Here is a 17,561-nt window from a genome sequence, read left to right on the forward strand (position 1 = left end):
CATACACACACCCTATCCTCTAACTCACCCCCTTCTGCAACCACCTAGGCCAAAATGCACATGCAAACAAACACACACACACACACACACACACACACACACACACACACACACACACACACACACACACACACACACACACACATACACACACACACACACAAACACCTGATGCCACTCATCACTCCACATACATTCACATATGCAACCCTCCTCCAACACACAGACACACGCACAGACACACACACACACACACACACACACACAGACACACACACACACCACTGCCTTGCTGCTAAACTCCCAATGCTTTCCTTTAATGTGATCTCAGCAATGAAATCAATGTGTTGGCAGTATTCATTAACATGGTTGGCTAAGGGAACTTATGCAGCTGAACGATTCATTGAGTCATTCACTTGCATAAGTGTCTTACCTTATAAACAGTTTTGAGAATTAATGGAAATTTTTTTATTTTATTTGCAACACAACGTGCAGTTAATGTGAGAAAGTTGGATATAAATTGTTAAACAATTCTACGTGGAGGGCTGTGTTATATGTGGAGTGTGGAGGCTGTTTAAATCTCTATGTTTTCTTTGCATCTGTAGACTATTAATTGTTTATAACATGTTGCTGTTGTTACCATTATGGAATGGCTATCTGTGTCTGTTAGCATCCTTTGGATGAGACATTAAATCGCGAGTTGCTGGTAGCTCAGATGAATGTAAAAGATTCCAGGTCACCTATCAAAATGACTAGGGAAATTTCTCCAGTGCCTTAGCCAAATTTCCCTTAGAGGTATAAAGAAATCATGTAAGACCAACAATACAGTACATTCACGCAGTATGCACCCGAGACATGTCAAGCAGAATGTCCTTAGAGGACAGTTTTAGGCTGTGCATATAAAAACTCACTGTGGATGCAGTATTCTATGGATCTGAAGAAGTACCAGTGAGTATGAAAGCGCTTATCCTGTTTTTTATTGTTTTATTGATTTTATTCAGTGTGTAAAGTTTTATTAAATTTCCTGTTTGTTCTACACTTCTGCCTGACCAGTTATTTTTTCGATTTTACATTTGGTTTTTGGTCTTTTGCTGGTTGCACTTTTTGTTTTGGACTTAATAAATACCACCTTGGGTCTCACCTGAAATGAAATCATTAGGTTAATGGGACTAATCTGGTCAACAAAAGATAAATAAATAAATTCAATTAATAAACTTCTTGTAAAAAAGTAAATACCTTACTGCAAGCATTTCTAGGGGGTATAAATGGTTAATTAGTGTAGGCTGCTCCCCAGGAATACTTCATTAGCATTTACAATTGGCTACAGTGACAGCCCACCATTGTGCTTTGCCTCCTCACAGTAGACTACTTTGTGAGGGTTGTCTCTCAGCTGGAAATGTGTACCATGAAAGGAAACATGAGTTTACTCCCCTGAAAGAGGCTACTAACCTAGTGGGACTAACCTAGTGAACAAAGGATAAATAAATCAAAGAACATAAAGTGATAGAATGGGTTGTTACCTTTTTAGTTTGTAGTTCTGTCCCATTTTTCCTTTCTGGTGACAAGTGTTTCCATTATTCTGTGGAAACAAGGCGTATTGATTTGTTGATGTCCAGTAAGTATGTATGTTTTCAGACTCATGCTCATCTGACCCTGCTTCACATGTGTAACCTCAATGCTTCAATGAGAAGTAATCTGGTTCCATGCCACTATTACTCTCAGATGGTCTTATGATATCACCTACTGTTTGTCTGTTTATTTCTCCTTGATTTCTATTATTGGCTATAGCACATTCCTGTCTTGCTATGAAGGCATTATGTTACTTGTATTTTTTCTCACTGAAGTTTGTTTTCTCCACTTTATTAATTCAGCTTCAAGGAATAACAGTCATCATCTTCTTTCTGCTGTTCACATTAGGGGTCGCCACAGTGGATCACCTGTTTCCATTTCTTCCTGTCCTCTGCATCTTGCTCTGTCACACCAACCACCTGCATGTCCTCTCTTACCACATCCATAAACCTTTTCTTAGGCCTTCCTCTTTTCCTGTTACCTGGTAGCTTCATCCTTAGCATCTTTTTCTCAATATACTCAGCATCCCTCCTCAGCACATGTCCAAACCAACGTAATCTTGCCTCTCTGGCTTTGTGTCCAAACCTTCCAACCTGGGCTGACCCTCTAATATACTTATTCCTAATCCTGTCCAACCTCATCACACCCAGTGCAAATCTTAACATCTTTAACTCTGCCACATCCAGCTGAAACTCCTGCCTTTTTGTCAATGCCACTGTCTCTAACCCATATAACATAGCTGGTCTCACTACCCTCTTGTAGACCTTCCCTTTCACTCTTACAGGTACTCGTCTGTCACAAATCACTCCTGACACTCTTCTCCACCCACTCCATCCTGCCTGTACTCTTTTCTTCACCTCTCTTCCACACTCACCGTTAATCTGAACTACTGACCCCAAGTATTTAAACTCATCCACCTTCACCACCTCTACTCCTTGCATCCTCACCATTCCTCTATCCTCCCTCTCATTCACACACATATATTCTGTCTTAGTCCTGCAGACCTTTATTCCTCTTCTCTCTAGAGCATATCTCCATCTCTCCAGAGTCTCCTCCACCTGTTCCCTACTCTCACTACAGATCACAATGTCATCTGCAAACATCATAGTCCACGGGGACTCCTGTCTGATCTCATCTGTCAACCTGTCCATTACCATTGCAAATAAGAAAGGGCTCAGAGCTGATCCTTGATGTGACCCCACCTCCACCTTAAATGCATCCATCACTCCCACTGCAGACCTCACCGCTGTCACACTACCCTCGTACATATCCTGCACCACTCTTAGATACTTCTCTGACACTACTGACTTCCTCATACAGTACCACAACTCCTCTCTAGGCACCTTGTCATATGCTTTCTTTAAGTCTACAAAAACACAATGCAACTCCTTCTGACATTCTCTGTACTTTTCCATCAACACTCTCATTGCATCTGTAATGCTCTTTCCCAGCATGAAGCCATACTGCTGATCACTTATCATCACGTCCCTTCTTAACCTAGCTTCCACTACTCTTTCCGATAACTTCATGCTGTGACTGATCAATTTAGCTTCAAGGAATAACACTATTTGTCTTATATACCATATTATGTTATCTGCTACTATTTTGTGTTAGCTTCACTACTATTAAAGCATGTGTTATTCTTGTTTCTTAAATTACTTCTTTATATAGGTCCATAGGTTCATAAGTAAGTTCTAGGCTAGCTGCCCTTGTGGGCCATTTAAGCCCAGCCAGTTTTCCCTTTTGTGCCTGAATTAACCTATCTGATTTATTTAGAAACTGGCCTTACCCATCCCCTGGTCAATAATTATATATTATCCCTAGTGAGAATAACTGGGATCATACCATAGATAATTTAAGGAGACAGGTCTATATTATATGCTTGAAGAGACTTTTCTTCGAACATATAATCATTGACATCTAAAGAGCGAACGCTCTAAAATGTGAATGGCCACGTCCTCAAATTTTTTTCGTTGGGACAAAATTCAGTTGTCTGTTATTGGAATTGCCCTTTTCCCCAATGTTGGAGTTGGTATATTTAGTTAGGGGGGTGTGGGGGGGGTTAAAGTTTGCATTTTTTGTGTACGGCCCCATGAATTTGTATCCTGAGAAAAAATTTGCAGACGTAGCCGTTCATGGTTTAGATAGTTTGCTCTTTAGGCATCAAGGATTATATGTTCAAAGAAAAGTTTCTTCGAGCATGTAATATAGACCTGAGGGGAGCCATGCATGTGATAAAACATTTAGGATCTGTGTCTGTTCATTAGTAGTACAGGGGCAGTCCTCGGGTAAATTTTCTGCTTCCTATACATACATCCAAGTTGCATGAATATGGACATGAATGAACTTTATTTTATGAGGATGGGAAGTCTGTTCCAGATCTGCGGTATCCTTTGCAAGATAAACCTGTCCCTCCAAATTGTTCTTTTGATGTTGCAGAAGAGGTTAAGGTTCCTAGAGTTGAGTATTTCTGATGCCATTTGATTTGCTGATGTGCAGTAAATCCACCCCTATACTAGGCATCAACCCCTATATCACCAGGTGTGTTGCAAATTGGCTCACAGACAGAACCCACATCCTGAAAGTACCAGACTCCAAGTAAGTCTGCCAACCAATCACACGTGGAGTCCCACAAGGATCGGTCCTGGGTCTTCTCCTGTTTGGTATCTACTTCCAGAAGTCCAAGCCAACATGGAGGGACTCTGACTGACCAAGTTCATAGACAACTGCAAGCTGGGAGCCATTATTAACTCCCCAAGTGATGTTGATATCCTACAGAAAGGCCTCACTGAGACCAATGACTGGTGTCAAAACCATGGCCTTAAGCTTAATGCCAAAAAATGCGTCATCATCCCCTTTGGGAAAAACTTAGTTCGCACTAATTACCACATCGATGGGAGTCCACTGAACAGTGAAGGCGTTATAAGAGATCTGAGGACACAGGTTGACAGCAACCTCTCCTTCGACCACCACATTGCCACTGTGGTCAGAAAGTCCTTCTATGTGGCACATCTCATTACAGGGGTTTTGCATTCAGGAAGAAAGAGGTAATCATCTATCTCTACTCTTCCCTCATTAGGCCAATCATCAAGTATAATGCCCCATTTGGCATGTACCTCACTAGACACATGCAACACCTTGAAAGGCCACAAAACTACCTCACAAAGAGGATCCTCGACCTTAAACACATGTCCTATATGAACAGCCTCAAAAAACTCCAGCTATTCTCTGTCTCATATCATCTACTAAGAGGCGATCTCTGCTTCACTTACAAAGCTATGTCTGACCCAGCTTTGTTAGAAATGCTACATCTAAAGAAATCCCAGTTTCCCCACATCACATACTTCTGAGACCTCAACCTCATTACCACAATCAACAGAACATGCTGGAGGGACAGGTTCATAACCCAGAGACTGCCCATGCTCTGGAATAGACTTCCCATACATGTCAAGCAGAGCACCTCACTGGCTCTCTTCAAGAGAAATCATGAGTGGATGGGAAATAGAAAGTTCACTCCGGGGATCACTCTAGTGGCTCTACCTGATAGAGGCACTGGGAACTAACATTGGGCAGCATGATGCCAGGGTACTTCTATGAGTTAGGCTTGTAAACATCTAGGGCCATTAGCCTAGTATACACCTATGACCCTATGAACCTATAAGTACTGGGTTGGAGGATGCCTTGTATGCCACACACAGGTCACCTCTTAGCAGTCTGTAGGATACCAAGTATAGTGACAGGACTTTCAGTAGGTCCATGTAGGACATGCTGTTTAGGCTTTGTATTTTTTTAGTAAGGTATCTCTGTGGGTGTTCCAGTTGTTCCATGTGTCTGGATAGATATATGCCAATGGGTGCATTATATACAATGACTGGCCTAATGCAAGCTGAGTAAATGGGACAATGGCATCCATAGATCTGGACACAATCCCTTTGTTTATAGGCTATGCAATATAATTTTTTTTTCATTTCAGTATGCCACAATACTGATCCATTCAGTCACACAATGAGTTGCTGCCTTGTAGTGTTCAAATCTTTTATCTATTTCTCTGAAGTCAAACAGGGTTGCTGGAATTTAAATGCCCACGGACCTCTTGGAATAATTTGCAATTCAAGATGTTTTCTTAACATAATTACATTAAAATGAAAGTTCATCTCTTGTGATGGTAATTTATTTAGCTTTCACTTAACTGTTTTGTAGTGCATGGAGTGTGGTGATTACACTCCAATATCAAGAAAAAGATAAATCAGTTATGTGCTTCTATCGCACATGACCCGATCTTTACAGTTGTTAAGGACTCCTGCTTCAGTTGTTAAAGATTGGGTATCATGATAGGCAGTTAAACATGTCAGTACTGGCCAACAAAAACTGTGATAAAATTAAAAACATATTTGTTTCTGCCTGCTGTCTGTACCAGTAATTTGGCTCTGACTTTCCTCAACATAAGACAATGTGTTACACTGTCTTTCTGACACTGATTGTTAAGGCATGTTACTTTACTCTTTAAATGCTTGCAAAACACTTATTACTTTTTTTCTTTTGTAACTAGTAGCACATGGAGCGGATGTATCATTTGTAATCCATGTACTACAAAGAATTATGACTGGGTCTTTGCTCATAACTTTATTATGTGTTCTTGACATCCATGCCTCAAATACATAATAATTTGGTTATGACAGGAGATGCTATCGATATCCTATATATCTCTCTGGTGACTGATTTAAAAAAAAAAAAAATAAATAAACATCAGAGATGTGAAGCAAACAAATGACCATATTCAGCATCACGTTCCTCTTACTGTCTGTCAAAAAAAAAATTTGTTTTGGAAGCAAATTTCTCAGGAAAGGAGACTTATGGGAAAATGTATGCTAGATTAATCCAAGAGCTTCTCAGGAAGTCCTAGCAGTCCTGGCAGTCCCTCTGTAGCTGTGTGAAGTAGAGAAGCTAGCAGGAAAGACACTTAATTCCTTTAGGTTACAGGACTCAGGTAATTTAGTGTGAAGTACACAAGTATTAGAACCTTGTGGGTCTGTGTCATATCATTGAATAGCCACATTGTTGAACATCATCTTGTCGACAATGCAGGCCATCAAATTCCCCCATGTGAGGGGCTGTGCCCCACAAACCCCCCATTAATTAAATGGGTCTATATTATATAAGTGAGCGCAATGAATTGTGAATGCTATCTAATCAACCCACAATCCTTGAAAACCCAAAATGTCAAACACACGGATCAGTGATGATCCATTAAAAAAAAAAATCAAAACCCAAAATAAAGTGGAAGGCTTTGCCCCCCACACCCCCCCGATGCCCCCCACACACCCCCTACTTAAATATATCAACTCCGACATCGCACCACAGTGGAGGAAATGGCAAAGTCCCAAAAACGGCCCAGTGATTTTTTTTCCCTGGGGAAAAAATCGCTGTTCCATGCTTTTGGTATTTTGCCATTTCACGTAATGATAATAGGGACCCAATTAAATATACCAACTCAGAGATCACACTACAGTGGGGAAAAAGGCAGATTTCCCGATTCCTACTGTAATACGATGATGCATTCGACAACGTGGCTATTTGCTGATATGATATAGACCCAAACCTTGTAAATAGATCTTATCACCACTGTAACTAGTGCAGATTTCATTGAAGTGAAGCAATTGCAAAGGCTAAAAAAGTTCACTGCACCAGAGATGGTGGTGCTGCTGTACGAATTATGCACACATGCTAGAAGTGTCCTTTAGACAAGACTTTTCATGAGCAGCTGTAACAGAATTGGTGCAAAATGTTAATGCTTTAGATGACTGTAATAGGGCAGTAGTACAGATGGATTTCAGGATGACTGATATGATAACTCATGCCAAGGGCAAGGCACAGGACTTTGTCAGTCACAGCTTGCTACAGGTGTGGATCACCAGCATAGATGAGTTTTTTGGAGAGAGAGAGGAATTCCTATCTGTTGAAAATGGCAATATCCTTATGCCTCCCAGTGGTCTGCATGCGAGGTCTGGGATGGTAATGACTACACAGGCGTCTGTAGGGAATGCACCAAGATAGAAGGTGCATATGCAAGTACCACAGCACACTGCCTCACTGATGTAACAGCTGTATACAAATACATCTGCGTATCTGTACTACAAGTGCAACGGATGGCACAGGATGAAACTGAAGAGAATGTGCCACAGGAAGATGCAATAGAACTTTATGTAGAATGCCCACAGGAAATGGAAAGCAAAACATATGCCTTCAGTTTAGAAGAAAATGAGCTAAGAGAAATGTTGCTTGACTTAATAGAGATAGATAGACATATTCAGATCAATGAAAGAAATAGACTACAGAATATTAATAAAACCCCAAAAGTTAGAAGTTTGATAAAACAAATGAACATAGTAATTAGGACTGCCTATAGAGATACATGTGATATAACAGAAGTAAACAGGATGTATTACTGTACAACTAAATTAATAACTGATAAAGCTTTACTACAAGAACACAGAGTTGTGAGGGAGAGAAAGGGGAGAACTCAAATACCATCATGGAAGTATCAAATAGAGAAAACTATAAAGCATTCACCCATCGAGGTTGCAGTTCATCGAGCTGCAATTTCGCTGCGTCCATTCCCTCAGAGTCACATGCTCCAGGGATCTAAACCTTGTCCTTACAATGAACAAAACATGCTGGGAGGGATCCTGACCCAGAGACTCCCCATACTCTGAAATAGACTGCTCATACATGTCAAGCAGAGCGCCTCCTTGGCCCTCTTCAAAGGGAACCTTGACGATTGGTGGGAGATAGGAAATACACCTCAGGGATCACATCAGTCACCCTGCTAGACAGGGGTCCAGGGAAGTAAATATTGTGGGAAGAAATATCCAGGGAATTATTATGGCTAGGCTTGTATAGGCCCTAGGGCCGATAGCCTAGTACCAACCTATGAACCTATGAATCTACAAAATGTGTCACTGTTAGAAGAATATAGAAGAGGGAGCAGGTCGACAAAAATACTCAGAAAGATAAAAGCAACATGCAATATTATAACAGATCAGGGTCCATCATGCACTATCACAAATAACAAACAAAAATATCAGCACAAGCAGAAAAACTTAGAAGATACACAGATAAATACAAAGGAAAAGTACAAAATAAGCAATTCAATGATGACCCCAAAACGTTTTATAGAGAACTTGGAAATAAAGTAAAAGGAATTGAAAGACCACCCAGAAAAGAAGAAATAGATACATTTTGAAGAAGTATTTATGAAGATCCTGTGGAACATAACAAAGATGCCAAATGGATAGAAGAAAAAGAAAGAATAAGACGTTTAAAGGTACAGGATATGAAATGGGATAAAGTAACAGCCAGAGAGACAGAAACAAAGTTAAGAAAAGCTTTTAATTGGAAAACACTGGGCCCAGATCCAGTGCCTAACTTCTGGTTAAACGTATTAACATCATTGTATGAAGATTTAGCCATGAGTAAGAGCTATTTATATGCGCACCCGAAACAGACACCAACCTGGCTAACAACAGAAAAACAATGCTCCTACTTAAGAGTGAACCTTCCAGCTACCCTAAAAATTATAGACCAATAACTTGCCTTCAAAGACTGTATAAACTATACACTGGAATTAATGCCGATAGAGTTTATAGTCATTTAGAAGAAAACTCAATCATGGCAATAGAATAAAAGAGCATATGGAACAAAGGATCATTTGTTGTTAAATAGAGTCATAGTGGAGAACTGTAAAAAGGGGAAGAATATAAGTATGGCATGGATTGACTACAAAAAACATTTGACAGTATTCCACATTAATGGATAAAAGAGTACTTAAAAATGTATAAGATGCATCCTACACTGATAAACTGCATCACAGTGACCACGAAAGAGTGACAAACCACTTTGCAGTTAAGCCATGATAAAGGACAAATTATTATTCCAGGGATAAAAATCCAAAGGGGGGGATATTCCATGGTGACTCTCTATCACCACTGCTATTCTGCCTTGCCCTTAATCCATTAAGCTGTCTACTTAACAACTTAGGCCATGGCTATAATTTGGCTCCTAGAAAACAACAAAGTGTAAAGACTTCTCATCTTCTCTTTGTCGATGATTTAAAACTCTATAGCTCATCAAATGAGGAACTGAAAGCACAACTGCAAGTTGTCAAAACTTTTTCAAATGATATTAAGAATGTCATACGGTCTTCTTAAATGTGCAAAAGCAACCTTTAAAGCAGGAAAACTGCAGCACCAAGAAAACATCAGTTTTGGACAAGTATGTGATAGAACTAGAGAGAGGAAGTGTATAAATATTTGGGAATTGATGAAGGATCAACAATAAAACATGACAAATGCAACTAAAACTTGATAAGGAATATTTTAGAAGACTTAAATTAATCTTGAAAACAGCATTGACATCTAGAACAAAGTCCAAGCTATAAACCAATTTGATCTTCCTGTCCTAACTTACAGTTTTGGAGTGACTGGCCCCAAAACATGTGGGCTAGATTAGACAGGAAAACAAGAAGGATGCTTCATGCTCACCAAATAATTTATAAAAATCAGTGCATACCAAGATTATATATTCCTCATTCTGAAGGAGGGGTGGGCATCCTTGAAATTGATTACATGTACAGATCTGCAATTGTGGGACTCTACATATATCTGCTGACTTCACAAGAGCCAAATACAGTGAAAGTTTGCAACATGAGAAGAATAACTCTAGGAGGACTTCCCTGCTTAGGTTTGCTGAAGTGTATTGGTGTCAAGCAGGCATGGAAATCAAACCAGAAGTAGATAAAAATCAGGCAGCAACCAAATGTGCCAAAAAACAAAAGAAAGAATATAAGGTGAAGGACCAGAAGAGAAAGCAAGAAGTGTGGAAAATGTATAAATATAGTTGCAAGTATAGAAAACTTCTGGAAGAACCTCATGTTGATCAGGAATGAATGCAGGAGTGGTTAAGATGACTCGAATTTAAACCAAGAGATGAAAGGTTAATATTGGCAGCCCAAGATAGTGGGCTACATACATGTTGGTTTACAAAGTCCATTGAACATGTGAGAGAAACAGACAAATGTTGGTTTTGTAAAACAGAAACAGTTGCACACCTCATTGCTGGTTGTGACATACCAGTGGCAGAAGGACTATATACTGAAAGGCATAATAATGTGGCGAGACTGTTGCACTGGGGGTTGTGCAAACTTTATGGCATTGCAGTGGCTGAAAAACACTGGAAACATGAGCCACAAAACATCAAAGAAAACAATGAAGTCTACATCACATAGGATCATCCATTGCCAAGATTTCAAAAGATAGATGCTAGAAAACCAGATAGAGTGGTCCATGAAAAGAAGACAAAAGTAGCATTGATCATTGAAATGACCACACCCAGTGACTACAGTGTCCTGCGTACAGAGAGACACAAAGTTATAACATTTCAGGATCTGCAAGCAGAAACTAAAGCAATGTAGAAAAAAGATACCCAGATAGTTCTGATAGTAGTAGGATCAATAGGTCTTATAAAAAAGAGTCTACAACCATATTTAGATATGTTACCAATATTTGTAACTCCATATGAATTGCAGAAGGAGTCATTACTGGGCACACTGTGGGTGCTGTGAAGAGCACTGCTGGCTGACATTAAAGAATGAAACACTACTCATTTTTTCATGAACTTTAATTGTACTTTGACTTTGGAATGGGGTCCATTCCCGTCATGGTATTAGAAACCCAAGATTTGGAGAAATTAAAATAAAACAGGTACATTGAGGCTGTAGTAGTGACATCCTGTATCACAAGGTATGTATGAGTCCATAGGTTGTGTATGAAACTGGCATGCTGCAGTGTGTGTGTGTGTGTGTGTGTGTGTGTGTGTGTGTGTGTGTGTGTGTGTGTGTGTGTGTGTGTGTGTGTGTATGTGTCAATAAGTGTGTCAGTGCTCCACATGGCAGTGGAAGTGATATGCATGCTGTGGCATTACACCAAGTATTTTATCTGTTTCTGTTCACAGGTTCCACTAACGTAGTGTCCAGAAACACAAGTCAAGACTTGCCTGATATCATCCGTGAGTGACAGTGATGGTACTATGCACATAGTGCAGTCTAACAATATAGGCACACTATCAGCAATGCTAATACACGAGTGTGTAGTCACATCTTCCACAGGGGAGGACAGTAATTCACTTTTCTCTCCACTGTCATCTCATCTGTGACAATCCAATCAATATCTAAATCAACACACAGGCAGCATCTTAGAATGGTGCTTCCTCTGAGATATGTGCAGCTATCTTAAGGGAGTGAGGGAGTGGTGTGTTGAAGTTTGTCACCTCCACGACTCCAGGATATTCCACAACCATGGCTGTGTGGTACATGTAAAGAGTCATGTGACAAGCTGCAAAGCATGCAGAGTGACATAACATTTAGGGACCTGAAGCAGACATACCACTACAGCAGTGTTATGAAAATTTCTCAATACCACTGACTGTTAAAATAGGTAATGTACTTTTTCTTTAACAAATGATTGTAGAACAGGTTAAAACACTGAATTGCATGGAACTTTATCATGAAATTGTCAGTACAGACTTTTATGGAACCTTCAAAATGTCACGTGCCATTTCACAGATTCATTTCTTAATGTTTCCTACTCATTTTTACAAAACACTTTTGGACCAAAGTTGTATTCATTTAATTTTAGACTTCAGTTGTTGGTGGTGGCCCATACATGTTTTGTTAAACATCTGATTTTGGCTGAGCTGTGGGCATTTATTCAAAAAAGAAGTTATGTACCTACCATAACATTCCATGTTAGTTGTCTTCATCTCGCCTTCCTTCTTGCTGGTTGGGTTCAGAGCCGATCCTCGGCTCCCACTCGGCCATCTTATATAGCTTGAGAGCTGTTTACTGGCTCGAGGCTACCCCTTATCCCAAGATGCCTAGCGCTAGCTACCCAGATCTCGTTTGGAATAGCTAACACCAGACATAGCTATAGAAAGAACCCCTCCAAACAAAGGGTTAAGCACACCTGTCCTACTGTCTAAGTCAGTAGAGGAAACAAACCAGAGAACACTCAGCCAGTGAAACCTGAACTTCTCTCGGTCCAAAAGGACAGGGGAATGGAGGGGAGGGACGCAAGAAGGAAGGCGAGATGAAGACAACTTACATGGAATGTTATGGTAGGTACATAACTTCTTTATTGTCAATCTTGCCTTCATTCTTGCTGGTTGGGACAGCATTCCTAGCACCTACAATCCTGCGTGGCTCATTGGAACAGACTCCTCAGAACAGTGGAACTAAAGTTAGCTCTACTCCTGGAGACCAAATCCAACTTGTAATGAGAAATAAAAGTATGGAGATTTGCGCACGTAGCAGCAGCACAGATAGAGTCCATGGGCAACCTAGACTGGAAGGCTACAGAGGTGGCTAAGGCCCTGGTAGAATGACCTTTCGGTTTGACTGGCAAATCTTTGTTCCTTAGTTGATAGATAAAGGTAATGATGTGAGACTACCCACCTGGATAAGATCACTTTGGAAACTGGGAGACCTTGTTTGCCCTGAGCATAGGAAAGGAAGAGTTGGTCCGACTTCCTAATTTCCTTCGTCCTATGCAGGTAGAAACACAATTGTCTATGGACATCCAGTTGATGTAACTTGTATTCTGCCTTGTTGGTATGGTTAGGAAAAAACACAGGTAGGTCTATAGACTGGTTCAAATTATTTTCTGAGCAGACCTTCGGAAGGAAAGAGGGATTAGTCCTCAGAGCAACCCTGTCCTTATGGAATACTAAGTATGGAGGATGGACGCATAGTGCCTGAAGTTCAGAGACACGTCTGGCTGAAGTAATAGCTACCAGAAAGAGAGTTTTCCAAGATAGAAACTTCATGGAGCAGGACGCTGCTGGTTCAAAAGGGGGCATAATCAAATATGTTAGTACCAAATTAAGGTCCCAAGAAGGAGGGGGATCTCTCACTGGGGGTCTAAGAAGAGTCGCCCCCCTTAAAAAGGCTTTGCATAGCTTATGAGACATAATGTTTGCATTGGAACAACCTACATGAAAATTTGATATGGCCGCTAATTGAACCCTGATTGGAGCAGAGGGGGACCCTGAATGAAAGAGTTGTGATAGGAACTCCAAGATTTCATGGATAGGGGCTGTGAAGGGGTCTATGTTCCTAGCCTCTTCCCAACAAGAAAAACGTTTCCATTTGCTGGCATAGGTCCTTCTAATGGCAGACTTATGGGAGGAGACAATAATATCGCGAACGGCCGGGGAAATGCTGGGAAGCCTGGCTAAGGCTGGAAGTGGAGCAACCAAGCTGTGAGCTGGAGTGTTTGAAGTGAATGATGAAGCCCACCTGATTGATGAATCAGTAGGTCTGGAATGGGGTCCAGAGTCCAAGGCTGCTCGAGAAGGTAGCAGTGCAGGAATGGGAACCATATCTGTCGAGGCCAGTATGGGGCAATGAGGATCATTCTGCAACCCAATGACATTGCTTTCTTTATGAGTTTCGGTATCAGGGGAAATGGAGGGAATGCATAAAGAAGTCCCTGAGGCCAATCGTGGACCAGAGCGTCTCTGGGAGAGTGACCAGGAAGCAGAAGAAGGGAGAAGTAGTTGCTGCATTTGCTGTTGAAGGGGGTGGCAAAAAGGTCACAGCAAGGCTGTCCCCATTTTCTGAAGATCAGATCTGCAATCACTTGATTCAGAGACCACTTGTGAGGCATGAGAATAGCTCGGCTGAGCCTATCCGCTATGACGTCGGACCTCCCAGGGATGTGCTTCACAATCAGAAATCGTTGGGAAGAAATTGCCCATTGCCAGAGTCTGAGCGCTTTTCGACATAGGGGGTAGGACCTGGTCCCGCCCTGCTTGTTGATGTACCACACCACTGACATGTTGTCCGTTTGAATTACTATGGTCCCAGAAGGGAGACAGTCCTGAAGAGCTTGCAACGCTAAGAGCACAGCTCTCATTTCCAAGACATTGATATGCAGATGGTACTCGTGAGGCTGCCAAGTGCCTTGGATTGTCCTGCCCTGATAATGCCCCCCCCCACCCTATCAGGGAGGCGTCTGTGGTCACTATGGCAACTGGAAGGGGCTGAATGAAGGGTCTGCCTGAGACACTAATGGGGAGACCATCCATCAGGAAAGGTGCCTTTTGCATGCTTCTGTAATCATGATCATGTGAGAAATGCGGAGCTGCTGGAAGGACCACTGTGTGAATAGAAGCCACTGCAGGATTCTCATGTGAAAGTGGGCCAGGGGTATCAGGAGAATTGCCGCTGCCATAGAACCTAGAGTCTGGATGATGTACCTGACTTGTACCCTCTTGCATTGCATGAGGACTTGAACTTGCTGGCGAATTATGGACACCCTGTCCGAAGGTAGCTTTGTGAACATGCTTCTTGTATTTAAGTCTGCTCCTATATAAGTAATAGACTGACAGGGCAACAAGGCAGATTTTTTGAAATTTATGGTGATGCCAAGTTGGGAGCAAATTGAAATTGTATAGTCCCTGGCTTGAAGGAGCTGATGCCTGGTAGTAGCAGTAAGGAGCCAGTCATCTAGATATGGAAACACCTGGAATCTCTGACATCTCAGGTGAGCCATGACCACTGCCATACATTTGGTGAACACCCTGGGAGCTGTGTTGAGACCAAAGGGCAGAGCTCTGAACTGGTAATGACTGGCTCCCAGCCAGAAGCGAAGGAATCTCCTGGAGCACCTGTCCATTTTGATGTGATAGTATGCATCCTGGAGATCTATACAGCACATCCAATTGTCCTGACCCAAAAAGGGTAGAATGGACTGTAGTGTGACCATCCAAAACTTTGTTCTTTGAACAGACTTGTTCAGTCTGCTGAGATCTAAAATAGGTCTCCAGTCCCCTGTCTGTTTTGGTACCAAAAAGAACCTTGAGTAAGTTCCAGATCCGTGTTGGTCTCCTGGGACTTCCTGGATGACTCTTTTTTCTAGCAGTTTTGACACTTCTATAACTGCTTGATCCCTCAGATTGGGTGGAACATCTGGGAGGGACTTGCATGACAGTAAAGGAGGCTGAGTGAATGGAATTCTGTAACCTCCGGATATTATTGAATTTACCCATTTGTCTTGTGTTATGCTTAGCCAGGCTTTTGAGTACAATGAAAGTCTTCCCCCAACTGTCTCCAGAGATGGACAGTCAGGCAATCCCTCAGGGATGTTGGAAGGGCTTGTCAGAGAAGGATTCTCTACTACCCTGGTTCTGCGGACCCCCTCTGCCATGAGGGCAGCGTCTGTTACTATTGTTATTTCCTCCTCTGTCCCTGGAGGAAAAATCACTACGTGTGTCAGGCAAAGATCCCTGGGATTTTCAAAACCACATCTTTCCACTCTTCTGACCCTTAGGGTATGGTGTAGAGGGGGTGGAAAAATGGAATCCTACAGCAGAGAGAGTCTTGCCTTCCTGATCACACCTAGTAAGAGTGTCTTTCACCTGTGGTCCAAAAAGAAAGGAACTGTCAAAGGGAGTGTTGGTGAATGATGCTCTGAAGGGTTCTGCGAAATTACACAGCCACATCCATGCATGTCTCCGAAGTGCCACACCTGTGCCTGCAGCTCTACTCACTCATCATCGACTGCATAAGAAATGAGCCTCATGGAGGAGTTAAGGGTTGCCAGCTGAGAGGACACTTTATCCTGATCCCCTTGAGCTGATGGATCCTGTAGGGTATCTCCAAGCTCTTTCAGGAGATCCCTCTGAAGCCTGGTGAAATGGCATAAGTAATTCAGAGACCTCATGGAAAAGGTCGCTGAAGCAAACATTCGCTTCCCGTATCTGTCCATAGTCCTGGACTCCTTGTTAGGAGGATGGATAGAGGAAGAAGTTTCCACCAACTCCTTTTTAGTGGCTGCTGCTACCACCATGGCATCCACGGGAACACCCTTAGTGAGGAACTGCTTGTCAGGGGGAGCAGTAATAAACTTGCCCGGTCTGCTCAGGGTTGGTTCCACTGTATCCGGAGCTGACCAAGCCCTTCGAGCCACCACCGAAATTAGTGGATCGAAGGGATGGAGAAACCCAAGAGGTGGTGGGTCGGGAACCGAACGCATCCAGGAATACAGATTCATCCTTGGTAGGGGCTAGGGTATTCCAGTACCCCCTCTGCTTAAAGATTTCTAGGCTGTCTGCAAAGGAAACATCTTCAGAGGGAGATCTCAGGGATCCTTCCGACTCATCCAAATCCATATCCGAAGTGACAGACTCGGGGGGAGTCAATGTGCTTCCTCTTGCACTTCTTCTTCCAGGGGGGCTCCTCTGAATGATCAGGGGAGGCCTCAAAAGAAGAGAAAACACCCATTGGGCTAACCTGGAGCATTGGTTCCCCACGCTTGGGGTCTGGAGGAGTGACAGAGGTTGACGCAGGCACCACAGGGGATGGAGCTGGTGGTGCTGAAGGTGGGACTGGCTCAGAGGCCAACACACTCCTCATGACATCGAAGGCATCCCTGCCATGATGCAAAGAAGGCTCTGGCTCGGAGGAAACCGGAATCCTCCTCTGCACCAAGGGAGACGGCTCCGAGGCCGATGTAGGAGGTGAGCTCACCTGCGCCGATGCTCCAAGAGGGAGAATGGGGTTGGACAAGGGTCTGATGCCACTCGCCCCCCTCAGAGCCGACGAGGGAGTTTTGGTGCCCAGATCCCTCGAAGGAAGGTACCATAGAAGGGATCGGAGACGACGACAGATCCGAAGGAAAAATCATTATCGGAGCCGATGGTTCCATGACTCGGACCCCAACAAACTCCGACTCCGAGCTCAAGGGAGTCGAAGGAGGAATATCAATGGAAACGGACAGAGCCAACACCTGTTGAGGAGGGCTGGACAACATTTTGGCCCGTGCCTGCAACTTCAACAACCTACTGACCACTCTCTTCACATCATGGTCCGAGAGCCTAGAGGACCGAGAAGAGTTGGAAGATCTATGACTACGGTCACTTTGTAAAAGGGGGGACCA

The sequence above is a fragment of the Protopterus annectens genome, chromosome 6.part0 (assembly GCF_019279795.1).
Source record: "Protopterus annectens isolate FY-2018-M chromosome 6.part0, PAN1.0, whole genome shotgun sequence".
NCBI classification, from domain to species: Eukaryota; Metazoa; Chordata; order Ceratodontiformes; family Protopteridae; genus Protopterus; species Protopterus annectens.